The following is a 17,190-nucleotide window of genomic DNA, read 5'->3' on the forward strand; positions in this document are numbered from 1 at the left end:
ACCTTTTTTTTTCTGGAGAACTTAGTCACTGTCAAGCATTTTGTCCTTTTAAAGGGGAATAAATTGGCCTGTGACAAAACCCATCCTATCTTGACAGTCACTTACAGCATTTACTGGTCAGGACTGATAGACAATAGCATATTGGGGGCACTTTGCTCCTGCCTGTCCAGATGGTATTTGTCTTAATCATCAGTCAAAATCTCCAGTGATGTCAATCTAGGGCCTTTCAACAGCAACTTTCTGTTTTAAAGATATAGTCCTATTCTTAGACTTTTTTCCATGCTCCTATGGTTTACATCTGAATGGTGCTGACATGGAAATTTTTCTTGTGGAACTCCAAAGCTATTTTGACTGTCTTCTGAATTTTTGGGAAAGCTGATTGCTCCTTACAACACCATCACTACATTAAAAAAATATACTGCTCAACAAGTATTCAGTAAGGAATGTAAAAATGTACTTAACTAGTCAAGAATGTAGCTGGTCTGACTTTTGCATTACATTATACCTCATAGTTCAGGCATCTTGTTTGCCTTACAAGGTATTACAGGCAACACTGTAAATGCAAATCAGAGCTGCAGTAGCAGAACACAGCACAGCTAAACAGCTGATTTAATGAGGTAGGAATTTAACACAATGCTTTATTCAGAGAATTTGAGTGCTGAAGGCCAGTTGGTGTCAGCAGTATTTACCTCTGGCTCAACACCGAGAACTGAAACAAGTTTCTTTATTATCTTAAAACTTTCAGCCCAAATTTCACATTCTGCTTCCAGGTAGCACATTCCTGGATTTATTTTTCCCTTCGCTTTCTACAATGTGCCCTGAGAAATTGGTTCATGAGCCACAGAAATGTCTGGTACTCAATGCACCAAAGAAAAGATGAACACTGACAAGTGAATGTCATGTCAGGGGGCTTGGACAACACAGTGTGCTAAATGAAATAGAGTTGTTTACTCCTGCCAGGTGAACCATTCACGGGCAGACAGAATTCAGAGTCTTCCTTCCATGCAGGATCCTTTCAGAAGACAATTCTAAATGCAGAAAAAATATTCCAAGAAACTCTTTTCATTGTAGAGAGCTCCAGAACAAACCCAGAGCTTCCAAAGAACTAGCTCATAGCCATTTTGTCTGTAAAATAAAAATCAGTCATTGCAAGCAGGTCAAACTACCTTACAGTCTGCAGAAGATGAAAGACTTGCATTCACAGATTTGATTTCAACCAGAAGCTGGATGACTCACTACTCACTGGAAGTTTAACAATCTTATTGCTGTGATGCAGGAAGTCAGAGTGGATTTCTCCTCATCCCATATTGACTGCCTCTGACAAATCACCATTGCGGTCAATTTTCTGTAGGCAGGTGTTTTCAAAACAGCATTTCAATCTGAGAATGTGTGTGAAGCTGTCAGGCTAGCAGAAACAATCGCATGATCAGTTCTTCTCACATGCTGTGTTCTTTGTTTCTAGCAGTGAACATTTTCCCTCTCCATGATTCTATTGCATTTGTCTCTATTTTAGGAAACATATGTAAAAGTGTTATTTTTTCTGGTTAATAATAATTACCCAGAATGAAATAATTCCCAGCAAAAGAGTTTCTGGCGTCTGAGATCTATTCTGGTAATTAAGCCACTTTCTGTCCCAGAAAGCAAAAGGAAGTAATTGGAAATTCCCTTGGAACAGGCATTGTCTCTGCAACCCCCCCGCCATCTGCCCCTTAGAGGCCTCAGCAGAGAAGTTGCACAAAGTTATCTTGTCACCTGTGCTCTTACTTTGTCCTTTCTGATTTCCTCACACGGGATCTTTCAGTACTCTAAAGCACTTTGTTAGCTTGTTGCTTCCAAAGCTGGGCATACTTTGACTGTCCTCACAGAATGAGCAGTCCAAGCTGGTCCTCAGTTCAAAAGCTCAAGGGCTGTCTGACAGACATGGAGAGAGACACACCAGGACGGAAAAGGTCCCTGGCCAGGTTACCATACTCTGTCAAGTTTCTTTCTGACTGAATTAAAGCACCTTTCTTTTGACTTTACAGTTGTTTCCATGTTTCAGCAGGGATGAGCAGAAACTATAATTGTGCCCTGAAAAGAACTGAGTGAGTTGGAAGTGGCTGGAGTGAAATTGCTTGCCATTGCCAAGAACAGAAAGAAATATGGGGGCTTGGGGATATGATCATCTCCTGCAAGGCCAGAAGAGTAATAGTTTGCCAGGTCACCTTCTAAAAGCACTAGGAATGGATGAGTAAGTGTGAAGAGGCTGAGAGTATGCTAAATAACACTAAAATTATCTCGCAAATTAGAAGAGCCTGGACACACTGCTGAAATTTTCTTTTAGTTTTATAATTTTCAAATATTGAATTACTTTGTATTCAGAGGTCTAAATATTAGAACCCTTGAAAATTATCTCACCACTACCAATTCCTCTTAAGTATGATACAGAAATGTATTTACTAACTCATGTGTAGGCTCCTGCCCTGCTGTCTGTGCTGAGGAGAGGTGAATTACAACACAGTTCAAAAACATTTGCTTAAACTCTGAAAATTATTTGCTTTGATGTACTTTTATGCTCAGATGTATTATTTGTAAATTTTAGTATTTCAGCATGCAAGTATTTGAAAGCTAATAAGGCTAAGGCACCTGATGAACGTTTTGAAGAATTAATGCAGCTCTTGGACTGGTTACTGACTTATGCTGTCTGAAAAGTCATTTCAGGTTTCTGTGCCTCAGTCCTCCATCTGCAAGAAGATGTGATGATGGTTTTCATCTGTCTTTTCTTGCTAGATTAATTAAAAGCCCTATTGGACTGAGACTTTCACTACAGGCATTTAGAGAACTTAGGACCTTGAGCAGTGCTGGGAATTCTAAAAACTATCACAGCATGACTAATAGTTTGGAGGATGTCTTTAGACAAATGAATGTATCCAAACAAGGTTATTCATACTCACATCGTTCTCCTGTTTTCAGCCTTTTCTTGCTAAGGGTGCCTCCCACCTTTCCCCTAGTCACAAAGCAAGTAATAAGACATGGGATGCAATAAGAAATTCCTGAAGACTTCAGAAACAACACTTCAAAAATAGTTGGTCCCCTCCTTGGAAACTGGTTGCTGTAAAAAAGAAATGAACGAAGTAATATCTGGCCTGAGCAGTTCAGTTTGAATTCTGACCTCATTGAAGTCAAGGGCAGAATTCCCGTTGATTTCAGTGAAGGGAGGATTTCACGCTTGGTGAATGACTTGTGAACTGAAAAAAAGACCTGAGACTAGGATTTTCAAAGGTACCAAGGAGATTAGGAACTTCTGGGATGCCTTGAAAATCCCAGCCTAAATCAGTTTCATTGTTCCAGCAAGACACTCAGCCACTCCTAGTTAATGCTGGCTTTCTGTCTGTAGTAAACCAGATGGATTTGAACTGGTACCCTAAAGAAGAAAGACTCTGTCTCCACTTAGCCAGTGCTTGAGTCATCTGGACTCACAATATAATGCATAATTGTTTTTGTACTCCTTTTGTAATATCTAGAAATTAGTTATCTTGAAATCATGTATTTTAATTTATTTTCAAAGCATTAAATATTAAATGTGCCAGCACATGACCTCTAAATGTAATTAATGTAAGAAATGATAAACCAGGCATATAATTAAATATCCTTTCCAAAAATAGAATATTAAGGGAAGCAGTCATTAAGTAATATTATATTACAGAAAGGGAAAACATTAGTACAGTCAGTCATCATTGTGAGCAGCAGCACAACAAGGTTCCTTCCTATGCCTGTGGATATCTATTTATAGTATAATGACATGAGCCGGAACAGCCACATGACTTCTCTTCCAGTATCTGAACTTGTGGATATCTATATCTGGAGAAAGAACACAGCAGGCAATATTTACATTCCCCACTGTTACTCAGCTGAAAATGTGCAGAAAAAATAAACCCACAGTTAACAAGAGTGTAGCTTTTATTTACTGATTTGTTTAAAGGAGTGGATTTTTAGCTGATTCATCTGTGTTACCAAAACACTTTGTCTTCTATTGCACTGGGAGGAATGGAGCAAATGTAGACTATGCCAGCATAATCCAGCACAAAGCAATGAACTTTTTCAGGAGTCTGAATTTAATATCATAGAGCACAAATTCATAATTTTCAAAGAGGGTACCTGTCATTTTAATGCAATTTGGATTAAGAAGAATCATATCATTAAATTCCCTCATTCTTCTCACAAACTAGAAAAATAACTAATTGTTTGGTGCAGAGGTAGAACAGGTTATAGAATCTGTTTCTTTAATTCAATACCCTATCTACCTTTCTGTTCAATGGAGGGATGGTCCTGGAGAGAGAAGCACTAAACGAGTCCAGATCAGAACTAAATGATCAGAATCTGGGTAAAACAAAGACAAGTGAGTCTTTTTGGAGCAAGTATGAAAGCTGGTTTGATTTCAGCTTGGCTACATCTGTGAGGTGGATGGGTAAGAAGGCAAACATGAATACAGTAAGGAAAAGGAATGACAGAAAGTGTCAGACTGACTTCTAAGCAAAAAAATATCCTATCCTATCCTATATCATTTAGGGAAAAATATAGAAGACTTTTTTTTGTATTACTCCCAAATTACCTGAAAAGAACATTTCAGACTATCTGCTACAATAGGGCTAGGAGAAATTAGTACAGGTAAGGGGTAAATTGTAGCCCCTTTCATTTTCATTCTGAGTTACTTTGAATTTCCCACATCTGGAATGCCCTGCATGTTGGAATATGGGGTCTGGGAGCAAGGCTTCTGAGGAGAGATACTGATTACCATTTCCCTACTGGGGAAAGGATGCATAATATAATATATACTTGTGTGGTGCCCACATTTTCCGGCATTTGCTGTCTGTTTATCTTGCTGATAGGCTAACTCATCTTCTGGGGATTCCTTGTCTCTAGAAATAATAAAATTATCAAATACATTTCTTCCTGTTTGTGAGTTACCTCTCAGGTATGCAGCATATTTTTCAGCATTTTAATCCCTGCCAGCTGGAAATTTGTTGGTTCTTTGTTAATTTTATTACCTCTTTACAAACTAACAAGTGGGTAGATTATGACATAGTACATGTATATCTCACCTGTTATAGCACTAACACGATGACACCCAATTCTTCAGCAAACTTTTAGGATGCATGGGTCAAAAAGTCCAAATCCACTTCATAAAGGACAACAGCAGGTATCAGTAGAGTTGCATTGTTTTTTTCATGATAAGTTCCTCTGGGATCACTAAACCACAATTCCAGCTTCCCTCCCTTCTTTCTAAGATTCTGTGCTCCATACTTGCGCAGAAATGTATATTTCCTTCTATCTGACAAGCATCCACCACCAGCGGCTTTACAGTTCCGTAAGGGCTAAGATTGTAAATCCATCTTTACCCAGACGTGTAGAGCATGCAGTGTTACATAGCCCTTGTTTGTAATGTATGTATTCTGACAGGTTAAATTTTTCAGCCTTTCTAACTAGCATAGTAAGCCCTGTTATCTTCTATTTATGGAGATTTATACTATTCCTTGTAACCATCTTGGAACGTTCATTACTTTCATGTGCTTATTTATCTTACTTTTTTAAAAATTTCCATATTTTCATGTCCCCGATATTTGTCTCTATCTGCATAAAAGAAGGAATTGAAATTCTGTGTGTAAGTTGTTTTTTCACGCAGTCTGGTGATCTGTCTTCTTCTTATATTGGTGGCTAGGCAATACAGATGTTTCCTCTTAAATTATAAAGACTCAAAGACATTCAGAAATCCTATTTTTGACTCTTGCTGCTAGTGGCATTCAGATCTTCCAGCCTTTGCAGAGCTGAAAAAGTAGATCCAACTTTTCCCCAGACGGACAAGCACTGTTGATTTTTAAATGCACAATATTCATTGACTGGGGTTTCTGTATGTCCAGAAAATTACTTTCTTTGCAGAGACTGACTTTCCAGAGTTATAAGACATTGTATTACTACTAATGTTGATGATCTACAGCAATGGCCAAGTTCCAAATTTATTTTGCACAGTTTAAAGTCTGTTACCTTCTATTTCTATTTGATTTTTTTTAATGAAGCTTCTTGTATCAATCAGTCCTAGAAAATTGTGGATATCCTTGATAGTGTATTAGCTTCCTTGCATAAGGTAAGGAATTAAACTTTGAAAAGTAGGAAAAGCCTAAATATATAAAATTAAAAATCCACTTTTCAAAGAAGTTTTATTCTAATGATAGAGCTGAATGGTTCTAGGAAGGAATAGTCCTAATCGAGACCTCCTTTGGTTTTCATTCCACATTCTCATATAAATAAATCTGAGCCAAAGTAATAGATCTGGTTTTTGTTTCAGTTGTGAACTACCTGAGAAGCCTGTGGCAGACTTCCTGGCAGACTTTATGACCTGGTTTTTGTTTTCTTTCTTTCTTTTTTTCTTTTTTTTTTTTCCTTTGTATATGACTTAGTCTCATTTCTAATTCATTAGCTGTGCAAGACTTCTGTAGTTAAGTGAAATTTGGACTTACAGAATGTTTAGGCTTTCTTTGCTCGAACTGTGTAAACAGATCTTATTGAAACTTTTAATTAGAGAAAGATGACTTCTGTCTTGAATGAATGACAGATTTCATAAAATGAGATAATTAGGTCAGGGCCACTGTCCTAATCTCCTAGAGTACATGAGCCTCAAAAGTCAAAGGCCATGAAATAATAATTACTTGATCTTGAACCTTTCTATTGCTCAACAAAAAATTAGAGGCTTGTCTTGGGAATGCATCTCTTAAAATAGTAAGCAGTTGCAGACTGTCTTTGGAATATATTAAACATGGCATTTTCATCTTCATAATTTCCACTTGTTCTGGAAAATCTGAGTGTGTGAGATGCCAAAAAGACATCCTCTTTTTTCCTGTTTAAATATTACAAAAATAAATAATTCATACAGGAAATATATTATTAATCTTGTTTAGCAACTGTACAAGAATTGATTTTAAGAAGCTGTTGTAAAAAATAATCTCCCTTCCAACAAAAGAAAAAAAATATACAAGTTTTTATATGTTTGCTCATATCCACATACTCTCTGTGAAATTATCTGTCTGCAGGGTACAATGTGTGAGTTCCTAAAAACAGCCTGCGCTATTAACATGCTTATATGCTAATGGTATGAAGACTGTGTATTAGCCCAGACTAAATAAGTCCTCAGCCTCATACCAGAAATTAAATAATGCAAAATATGCTCATAGGTGCGGAGTGTGTCCCTACACAACTTTTAAACCATTTCAAACATTTTAAATCTTTGATTTTTTTTCTCAAGAAATTCTTTTTTTGTCTGCTCTGTGTCATCTTACCAAAGACACAATGCAGACAAGAATAAGAGCTACTTTTGTGCTTCTAGAAGAAAGTTAGCAGCAACTGATTTAGAATATTTTTACTATCCTGTCTGACAATATTGGTGTTTGGATTCACCAGGAATTCATTATCAGTATGGTGGTATGGACTGTCTGAGGATTTTGATGACACACATGTATGAGGTTATAGGAAGCTGTATTTCTCTCTCTGTAACTGAGAAAAATGGGACAGGTTCCTCATCTTTCCTGCCTGCAGCGAGATCTGATTTTGAGGGATTCTGCCACCTGAATATGCTTTAGGCATCACTGACTCATCTGTTCATTCATCAGGTCTCCAGCACTTGTGTACTCTTATTGCTGTTGTACAATGCATATTAATTCAAATCCTGCAGATTTCTTTAATACTTTTTCTTCATATTTAGCAAAGCAGGCTGAAATACAACAATTGAGTTCCTCCCTGAAAAAATTATCAAGATCTCATATTTGCTTTTGTTCCCGTGTTAAGCAAATTTGAGCCTTTATTAATTTTTCAAAAGAAAAAAAATCCCGCGTGCAGGAAGCACCTAGGTTCTAATGACATGGGTAGACTCATCTGGATCTAAGCAACGGTCTGTAAAGCCAGAAAGTAAGAATATCTCACCTACGCTTTTCTATAGCGCGTATTGCATCTGAACTAGTGAACTTGAAGTAAGGGCTCTCATACCCAGGTGAAAGCTCTACACTATATCATCTTAATCGGAAATTTCATATTGGACTGTAGACAAATCAAGATTCTCAGCTATGTTTCTTTGACATATGCATTTCCAAAATTTTTTTTTAACAAAATGGCATTTTTGAAAGGACCATACTCATACACTTCTAATCAGTTCAGTCATTGCTAACACCCATTCCTTCAGAATAAAGCCCCTGCTGTCACTACTGGCTTGCAAGTACACTTGCCTGCATATTACCTCTTGAAGACTTTGTGGTCCTGTCATCTGACCTCATGTCTCTTCTCCAGTGACCATACAGTTGTTATAAAACAAATTATGCTGGACAATGAACTACAAAGAGGTGAAGCACTGATTAACAGAACCAAGACAAGTCTGTGGTTAGTTATTTCCATTTGATCTTCAGCACTTTAGGAGGAAAAAAAAGTGTCATGGGTTTGTCGTGACTAAACATAAAGTGGACACTTTAGTCTCCAGCAAACCCTCTTTACTTCTCTGAGACATGGAATATGTTTTAAGTGTGGGAAGTAATGCAAAGTTAAAGGTGAGTAAACCTATTATTTTTAGAGATGATCAAGAAAGAACAGCAAACAGTTTCTCCTGTATAACGTGGTTTCCGATTTTCTCTGGAGAACAGTGGATACCAGAATAAAGATGTGATTTAGGCTATGGAAATTATGCTTAACTCTGTTTTGAGTAGTCCCAAAGAAAGATCTGCTGCTCATTTTTCTTTCTAAAAATCACTGAATTGCAGAACCCTAGAGCCTTATGTTCCAGGAAGAATGAATGCATGACATCAGGAATAGTGCTTTACATCTCTAATTGCCAGCTTGCAGGGAGAAGGGGGGAACAACTTCTTATAGCCATATCCAGCATATTCCAAAGTACTGAAAGACCTGTGAGTTTTTAACATGTCCCCTACAACATCCAAAACAGCTCCTGGGATCTGCTGAATAATATTGTTGTACAGAGACTGTTAGCAGTTTTCTTCAGATTGTCCTCACCTGCTTCTGGTGGTTCTGCCCTCTCCAAGCTTCTGCATCTCCTGAGAAGCCATGCAGGACCAGGGGACACCATCACCAGCCTATCCTGTGGCCATGACAGATGCAGGCTTGGGAACACAGTATGCACTTCTCAGTACAGTCACAGGAACCTGAAATGGGAAGGAATTGATTTAAATTCTTTCCATTTATAAAGTAAAATATAATTTATTTGTTAGCCATTTTTTCCCAGCTTTGTTTTGTAGCTGATACGTTTCTGTCTTCCTCTTCCCACAGAATAAATGGGGTGAATGGCTCTACAAAATGTACATTTAATTGACCCCTCCTTTCAGCTCAGCTAATTCTTTTCTTCCCTTCTCACATTCTCTACACTTCCCTCAGATTGGATACAATCAAATCAGACTGCTTTTGATGACATTTTGAGCTTGGATTCCCAGCCTTCATCTACCAGATAAAATCTTTCTAGCATCACGTGAATGGCTTGTTTGCCTTCTTCTGTTCTTGGCTTCCAAAAAGGAAATATGTTGAGCTTTTTTTGTCTGTCGTTCTGGAGTTAGTCCCTTTTTATTTCAGATATTTCAGTGAATGCAAAAGCTGGACACTCCATAAGTCTCTCCCTCAAGTTATTCTCACCATTTTCTTTTTCTATGCCTATGATTTTACTTCTGTGTTTGGACTTTTCTCATTCCTCACAGTTGGACTTGAGTTACAAAGGAATTTTTCTATTTTTGTCATTTGAACATCAATTTTACTGAATAGATGAGACCACTTCTTGAGATTTCTTCTCCATTTCTGTGTGAATAATAACCAGTATTCACTGATTTGCTATACTGAGTTGTCACTGCTGCTACTAAAAGGCATAGTCTCTGTTTGAGGGCTTAGTTTATCTGGAACTATGATTACTGGGGAAACACATTACTTCCAGGTATTTTTCCTTGGCACTCTAATTTGACGTATTTGTTTTAGGCACTGATCAGCATAGGATTTAACATTCTCTGCAGGTATGTCCAGACCTGTTAGGGAGTAGTCGATATACACAATGTAGTAAGAGAGATAAAAGTACTGCATCCATTCACAGCATGTTTCAGCAGCAAAATATGACTGCTGAGTATCACAGGGAGATTACTTGCTTACAGAATTCTGGTCTAAGTACAAACAGCTTATGAAGATATCAAAAAAGGTTTTAGCAAACTGATAGAATTTTCTCCCACATTTAGCATCCTTTGTTTATTGGTTAAAATATATCTAGTACTGACCTTTTTCATAAACCCTTCCTGCTTCACTATGCTGAAGGACTTTGCTAAGCAAGTGTTTTAAGTTCTAATTAAACATATATTGCACTTTGCTAAATCAAAGCCACTGTCTGAAAGCACCTACTTCTATGAGCTGCTATAACATTGTTACAGTTGCTTACGCAGTAACTTACTGTCACCCACTTACTATTATATTGTTACCCTGGTCCATTCAACTCTGAGTTATCAAAGTTGTACTGATTATTGGCTGAAAAATAGCTACTGATTGATGCACTCTTTCAATACATCACTTGTAATCATTGCACTGCTGGTTTTAATTGTGTAGTCTGTGAAGGGCTCAAGGAAAGTTAAAGTTCACTATGTGGATGATAATCCTTTGTTGGTAGGGGCGGTCTGTAAAGATCTCTTATTTTCCTATCCATAAATTGGAGCACAAGATAGCAGTGAAGACAAAAATGTGAATCTATGACTGGCAGAGGAAGATTTACCCATATGATGCTGATATTCAGCAGTGCATGTACACAACTCTGGTCTACCATTCTGTGTTTGCTACTTTTAGTAGTTCTACCAAATTTTGTTTGTTACTGGTCAGTTAAGCTCTGTGAAAGGAGTATTAGAAAAAACAGGCTAATAGCTTTCAGGTTCCCCTTAAGGAGCTCTAGGAACATTGTTATCAAGAGGGTTATTTAAGTATTGAGCTTAAGAGAATTAGGAGTGTGCAGCAAATTCACTGATGTTGCTTCAGAAGACAGCTTACTTCACCTGGAAATCAATAAAGCCAAGGTTAAATAACAGGCTACTTGAATAAATGGCTAAAGACGACGAGATAAGCCTGCATGGTACCTCATCTGTGATGTAGGTGTGTTGAAGCCAGTGAAATTCTGCTCTTTGAAATCCGTAGGTGATGTAGCACCCTCTTTGGCATTTACCACAGTACAGTTATTCTGAGCTACTCCTCTTGAATGAAGATATTTAAAAGTTTGATTTGTCCATAAGTGGCTTACTGAGTTTGTCAACTTATTTTTAGTATCATACCAAAAATATCTTATTCCTTATTATTACCATATTACATACACAGCTTAACCATTTAAGTGAAAACCCAACAGCTGGGCCATGGCAAGACCATTTGACAATGACTGGGGCAAAACTTTTGGACCTTCTCAGCTGCTATAAATCCACAGAGTTTCACTGGCATAGTAGAATAATGCTTATGAACCTCCTGCTGAGGATTTGTCTGACCCCTAGTCTATAATGATCGTTGCTGAGGAAGACAACTGAATGGTTCAGGAGACTAATCAGGGGTAATGGAGCCTTTGATATTGCTTTAAATATGGCCTCCTTTTGCCATGACAAGATCTAATGGAACAATATAAAATAAGTTGAAGATCTGATATTCCAGTTCTCATCAGAAAAGCTTTCACAGTTTCCGTAGTTTCAAAATATAAAGAAAGGACTGAATAGGCTTGAAGACCTACCTGTTCTATCACTGTCCAGCACTCTGGAGTGCTATCAAAGCACATGGGTTGAGTAACATAAGAGACAGCTACTATTCTGTTTGTGTTTTGTGGTTAAAAACCAGACTCTAGTCTATTCCTTTACCACTAGCAGTCATTTAAAAAGGTACTGGGCAAAGTTTTTCATTCCATGCCAGCAGCCCACCCTCCTACCCTCTGCAATTTTAATCCAAGGTGTGGGGCACGGATAATAACAGTTAAACTTGGAGCAATTGTTTTCAACTTATTTTTAAGCTTGGAGGTTGTTACTTCTGTCTGTGTCAGACCTGAAGAAAGTCTTGCATGCTTGAAAGTTTTTCTGTTTTGCTACAGCATCAGCTGGCCTAGTAAAAAAATACTACCTTTCCCACAGTAATGAATACTGAAGTCTGACCTATCATGGGTCATTAAATTCTCCTAGATACCCTGTAATTGAACACAATAGCTTGTGTTTCAGCTAAAGCATACCGTGTTTTGCTAAAGCATAACTTCCTGAAAGGTATCCAGTGTTGTTCTTGAGACCTTAGGAGATCAAGAATCTATTGATTCCTTTGATACTTTGTTCCAGTTGTTTGTTTCCTGATAGCTAAGAAAAGGTATGCCTTCTTTCTCAGTTATATTTGCTTGACTTCAGGTTTCAGCTCCCTGTTGTTGTTATGTTTCTGCTAGATTCAAGAGTCCTTGTATTTTCTTCCAATGAAGGTACTTACACGCTGTAATCAAGTCACCTCTCAATCTTTTTGATAAGCTACACAGATTGAGCTCTTTAAGTCACTTAGGGCAAGGGTTGAGAGTGCTACTGCTAGCTCAAGTATTCAATACTGCTAGCTCAAGTATTCAAGCCTGTTGTGGTCAAAGATTACTAATTAATTTCGTTGGAAATGGACAATACTTTGTGAGTGAGTGAGCCTCGTAAACAAGCCTTAGCTGATGAGTTTGATAATGGGGACTGAAATACCTGTATGAAAGTTATCTATAATTATGCATATACTCATGAAGACAGGAGATACCACTTCTCATCTTAAAGTGGGCTATACATATGAGAAGGGTATTTAATGGAAAGAATGAGAATTAGAAGCTCTACAGTGTCATTATTCCTTTTTTAATTTAAATGCTTGCTTCTGTTCTGCCATTTCTTCTTCTCCTTATTTTTTTTTTTTAATGCTGCTTTCTGATAAGACCAAACTGATGCCATAATTATTGGGTAGCACTTGTAGCTATAAAGCACCTTCCTGAAACTACCTCCTCTCAATTTCCTTGCGAGCTGGAATAACTGTGGGTATATTTAAGATTGGCAGGTTGTTCCGCTTTTCATGTTTCTGTACCTCTACAAAAAAGTTTGGTGTGAAAAAATCCAAGGCCATGTATATGTAGGAATAAATACACTTGTGTCACTGCTTCAATAGCAATGTGCTGTGTCTGATTTTATTTCTACAGTAATTAACAAACTACCCCTAAGGTATCATTCATCATGAGCAAATCCTAGAGAAATTTATTTCTATTTGCTGTTTGAAAGCAAGACTGTTTTTTTCCCCCTCAGTTTTGGTTTTGTGGCTACCTTAATACATAAATTAACCCACCTATGGTCAATCTGCCAAAGTGTTTATGATTCCTATCTTGTGGGAATTATATGGAGTCAGTCTTGAACCTAAGTGTGCTGCTCAGTTTTCTACTGTATATGGACTGTATTAATGCAAAGCTTGTGATATGGGAGCAACTGTTCACACTGCAGCTTATTTATTCCCTAGTTCTAATCACTTGAGTTCACAGAGCCAAAACATGTAATGTTACTAGACTCATATCTGCAAGATTTCTTTTCTTGCTCTAGTCCTTTGTCGTCACCTGTCAGCACCTACCTATTCATTGTCAATGTTGTCAAATCTGACAGCACCTGAAGCATGGAAAGAAGTGGACAGAGCAGAATTTGAATGAAATGTCTTCACATTCACTTGTAGCAACATCAGTTCCTCACCATGCTCAGTATTTCAGGCTTGCTTGTGACAAGGCTTCCGTTAATATTGGAAATACATTCAAAACATAAACTTGTGGATGACTGGACTGCTTTAGTGTAGTTCCACCTAAAGCAGAACGTGGTCTATGTGGATACAATACACACGGCTATATTTTGCATGTGTGTGTGGCAATGACACAAAGTTAAATGCTGGGCAGGGTTACAACATCAAATTGCAGTGATGCTGTTGGCTTGCTTTTTGGCTGACTGCCCTGAAGCGGGGAGTGGGGAGCAGCTGGTGAGAACACTTTCTGGTATATTTCTGAGCTCAAATGGAAACCAGAATTAAGGTCAATAATGAGTCCTAGATTGTGGTTACTACTGATAAAGAATGAATTTTTACTCTAAAATAAGATGTTTGGAGAAGATGCAATTATGCTCTTTTTATCATCATCAGTTGACTCACCCTGTTAGCTAGAGAGCAGGATGCAGGCTGAAGCTGCAGAGTTCACCCAGAGCGGACACCAGCTCGACCATTCAGCCACGAGCAGGAGTGGTGCTCAGAAGATGCTATTTTGTACGAGTAAGGCCTCTCCCACAGGCCAGCTCTGAATTCATCCCTCAGGCAATCAGACATATGATAGCATATTTGTCTTACTCTTTCTATAAAACAGCCAGCTCAACCAAGTAAGTGCTTGCTATTTTCTGCAGTTTTATCACAAGGCTTGTGGTATTTTCATTCTCAGCTGATAGAATCCTGTGATTAAATAACTAACTTTATTCTTCCTTTCTTTTCCCTGTTTTTCCAAGTATGCAAGTAAAACACTGTTATTGCATCATCAATAAACAGTTTCTGTTTTTCATTTGTAGTCTGCGGAGAATGCTAAAATGTGAGCAGAGAGTACCCTAAAGATACAAACCCCACACATCAATAAAACAAAAATACAATGCATTATCATTAAAAAAAAAAAAAGATTTTCATGACTAGTCAAAATATCATTATTCTTTTGTAGTTGGTTCTATGATTTATGAACATTTGGGATCTCCATAGTTGATGTTGTAATAATTTCCATTTGAAACCAATGTCTGGTATTTTATGAAGTGTGACACTTGTTGTTTCAGTTTGTTGTGACAGTATTTTCAATTTCCTCAGATATTCTCTGATAGTGTGTGTAATACCTTCAGGGCCAAATCATTCAGTGAAAGACTAAAGTAATTAATTTCTTCCCCCCAAATCTATTAAATAGGCTTTCTTGACCTTTTGAGTTTTCTTCTTTTGTCCATCATGCTGATGTTCTGCATACAGTTTGGGGTGGTTTGGGGAGTCTTTAGGTCTTCAGATAACTATTAAAAATGATGATGCTATGTATTTGGTTCATAAACTCAGCTTTAGTGTATGTGTACATACATTCAGTAAGGTGAGACACTAAATATATGTGTTTTTTTTTCTTGAAGAAAAGTGTTTCCTCATAGCCAAGAAGCCAGAGAAAAGCATTTTGCAAAAATAAAGAATTCTTTGTTAGAAATGGTTTCATTTTGTTGCAGAAATGCTAGATTTATTGTTGGGGTAGAACAATGTTTTGCTTGCATGCTTGGAAATGAGTGAGAGAGTAGGTTAACAGAATGAACTGGGAGGACCAAGTCTGTTTGCTTTCTTGTGTGTTCTGAGGCTACTAGTGCAAAAAGACATAGTACTTGACCTAGAGAAGTGCTTTTCTCAGGCACACAAACATATAGTCCCTGGCATGAATGATTTAGCAGGACTCAATGTGGTGATGAGTCCCTCGGAGGAAGAAAATGCATTTCCTATTTTCCTTTGATTTTAGGGAAAGAAGGAGAATGACCAAGCTGAGCATTTAGCTACCAGAGACTTCTTCTAAAAACAGTGGGTCATATAAGGAGTTAAGAATCTCAGAGTTGTGAGCAGCAGTGGGAGAAAAAGCCTAAAAAGTTCTGCAGCAGAAAACAAATTTTTAGCAGACTCTGAGGTGAGCCAGGGACAGAAGATGAAAATTTCAGAGTTGAGCAAAAAAACCAGATTTAAATATGGGTGGAACCATCTAGCAACAAGTTTGTGGCCACTTCACATGCAGTGACAAGTGACTCCAACCAAAGATGGGATCTACAATGTTTAATTGCCATCTAGAGAAGTGTGGGCCAAAAAGAGTTAACAATGGAAGTCTAGAGACTTCCCAGAGAAGTCCACTGAAGAATTCCTTTCTTTAGACTTTCCCAAAACACAGATGGTGGAAGAAAGTTTTGGTTATTGCTCTTTTGCTCTTTTTATCTGTTGGCGATTGCCTAAAACATTTATATCTTCTATAATCCTTCAACACTTGTATAAACCCTATCTTGCTAACTGAATATCCGGATTAATAAGATCCTCTTTCCCTACCTTGCCTGGAGTTGTGTACAAATTGTCGATGATATTTGAAGGTTGCAACATTATATGGGAATTTAAGAATCTTCAAGTTTTGTCATCATGGTACCACTGAGGGAGAGATTTGCTACCCTGAGAATAAGATGTTAAATCACAGAATGACTTAGATCCTTGTATCTGAAGCCAATACAACCTAGTTCAGGTTATACAGGAAGTTTATGATTTTACACACTGTTTTCCAAGGCTAAGTATGGGATTGTTCTCAACAAGAAATTCCATATACTTCAACACAGCCATCTTATAAACTGATGACAGCCAGGTCTCTGCTTTTGGCTTAATTAGCCCGTGTGTGCTTTTGCAATCTTCTAGCCATGAGCCTGTATCTTTCTTTGTTGCTTTTTAGGTCCATGGTCTGGACTGTGTTTGATAGGCTGTTTCTTACTCTCTTACAAAGTGATTCCGAAGAATGAGCAGGATAGGTAAAATCTAAACCAGTGATAAAAGGAATTTCCACATGCGCCTTGCCAAATGGATCCACAAATGCTGAATGGATCTGTTTTCTAAAGGAAGCATCTGCCCTCTATTGGCTAGCAGGCAAAATTTGGCCCTTTTCCTTTTCTGCTCATTCTAGATGAGGGATTAAGTGTTTGAAACTCTCGTTGTCTCTCTGTCACAAAAAAGTAGATATGTCTATTTTTATTGACCGCTACATTGAAAAGTAGTATGAAATTTGGCAAAAGATAAATAAACACGAAGATGCCACTTTCACACTGTTTAAAATATTTCTCTCATTTTTCAGCTTTGTTGCAAGAGTGATAAAGAAACACAAGAATCTGAATTTTCATTTGGGAGGATTTTCTATTCCATGCACTTCTTGATTAATTTTATCACTATGGGTAGGAATCCAGGCACATAAGCAGAACTTAGAGGATAAATACTGTGCTGAGCCAGTAAACATGTACAAGGGCGTGAGCTCTGCTCGTGGCTATTATACACTGTATGAGGGTAGATCTGAACACAGAACAAAGCTAGGCACATCTAGCACTGGGATTTTTTAACGTTCTGAGCTGTGCTTCAGTAATTTAGCGTGTT

Source organism: Dromaius novaehollandiae, chromosome 3 (assembly GCF_036370855.1).
Source record: "Dromaius novaehollandiae isolate bDroNov1 chromosome 3, bDroNov1.hap1, whole genome shotgun sequence".
Lineage (NCBI taxonomy): Eukaryota > Metazoa > Chordata > Aves > Casuariiformes > Dromaiidae > Dromaius > Dromaius novaehollandiae.